The 1,809-nt window shown below is 39.3% G+C and overlaps 1 pseudogene; it reads right to left on the bottom strand.

Moving 5' to 3' along the window:
- Nucleotides 1-297: 297 nt before the first annotated feature.
- On the bottom strand, nt 298-1,416 carry LOC129031535 (protein N-terminal asparagine amidohydrolase-like; annotated as a pseudogene).
- Nucleotides 1,417-1,809: the final 393 nt, after the last annotated feature.

Raw genomic sequence — 1,809 nt, 5'->3', positions numbered from 1 at the left:
AATTCACATCCCATCCAATTCACTTATCTAAGTGTACAATTCAATGGTTTTTAATATATTCAGAGTTGTGCAATCATCACCACAATTTCAGAACATTTTTGTCACTCATGTTCATCAGCAGCCACTCCCTTCCCCGACCCCCCAGCAACCTCCACACCCCCAGGCAACCACTCATTTATTTTCTGTCTCTGTAGATTTGCCTCTTCTGGACATTTTATGGAAATGCAATCATGCAATGTGTGGCCTTTTGTGTCTGGCTTCTTTCTTTCTTTTCCTTTTTTTTTTTTTTTTTGCCAAAATAAGGTTTTATTTTGAAAGTCATTTGAAAGACACTGAGGAGGGAAGGAGGCCTAAGACCCAACGGGTGTAGGATTCAAATCTGGATTCATGCCAGCCCCACCAATGTTCTGTCAGGCCAAGAAGGTGCTTTCTTTGGTAATTCATGTTTTTTAGCTTCCTGGAGAAGAGATCTTTTCCTACAAGCCACCTTCATTTTTTTTTTTGTAGAGTAGGGCTTTATTTCCAGGAAACAGTGTGTTAGCTGGAGATGGGTGTTTTTTTAAAAAACATCAAGGTAGATCTAATATGTTCAACAAAGTGGGGTGGCTTAGCCAGAGGCGAAGTAGAAAGATTCTCTAGTATTTGCTTGTCATCTTGCTACAACCAGAAATCCACATGTGGAAATGGTGTCCAGGAGTACGGTCCTATACGAAGTTGTTCTGTCTCTGCATCGTAAATGCTAATCATTGGTCCTCCTGCTAAAGTTTGCGCAGCACGCAGCTGCTCCTCCGGACCCAGATCTTGAAAGGAGGCTCTGTAAATCTCTGCAGTCTTAATGTTGACAGCAATGCCATGTATTATTGGAAAATGGTTTTCGTTTTCTTCCCGGTCATTTAATTCTGTCACACATAATGTTACTAAGTGAATGCAGTTGTCACAAAAACTCACGCATCAACTTCTTAGTGAATTTGACAGGCAAGAAGGTGTCTGGCTTCTTTCACTTGGCATGGCATGTTCAAGGTTCATCCACGTTGCAGCAGGTATTAGGCCTTCGTTTCTTTTTACAGCTAAATCATATTCCCTTGTGTGGACAGACCATGTTTTGTGTATCCACTCATTCATTGCTGGACATTTAGGTTGTTTCTACTTTTTTTGCTATTTTGAAGAATGCTGCTGTGAGTATTCATGTATAAGTTTTCGTGTGAACGTTTGTTTTCTGTTCTCTTGGACACACACCTAAGAGTAGGATTGCCAGGTCATATGGTAACTCCATGTTTAACTTTTTGAGGAGCCACCAAACTGGTTTCCAAAGTGGCTGTACCATTTTTCATCTCCACCAGCAAAGCATAAGGATCCCAATTTCTCCACATTTTCTTCAACATACTCATTAGAATCTCTCTTTCTGATGATAGTCATCCTAGCGGGTGTGCAATGGTACCTCATTGTGTTTTTGATTTGCATTCTCCTGGAGACTGGCGATGTTGATCATTCTTCTTGTGCCTCTTGGCCATTTGTATATTTTCTTTGGAGAAATGTCTGTTCAGATCATTTGCTCATTTTTAAATTAGATTTTTTTTTATTATCAAGATGTAAGGGGTCTTTACATAGTCTGACGACAAGTCCCTTATCAGAGGTATAATTTGCAAATGCTTTCTCCCCTTCTGTTTTTTTTCCTGCTTTTTTGATAATGTTCTTTGATGCATGAATGTTTTAAATTTGTATAAAATCCAATTTATCTGTTTTCTTTTGTTGCTTTTGCTACTGGTGTCGTATCTAAGAACCCATTGCCTAATCCGAAGTTATGAATAC

The sequence above is a fragment of the Pongo pygmaeus genome, chromosome 11, assembly GCF_028885625.2.
Source record: "Pongo pygmaeus isolate AG05252 chromosome 11, NHGRI_mPonPyg2-v2.0_pri, whole genome shotgun sequence".
Classification (NCBI taxonomy): domain Eukaryota; kingdom Metazoa; phylum Chordata; class Mammalia; order Primates; family Hominidae; genus Pongo; species Pongo pygmaeus.
The sequence above is the reverse complement of the archived record's forward strand: the minus strand, read 5'-3'. Positions and strand labels throughout refer to the sequence as shown.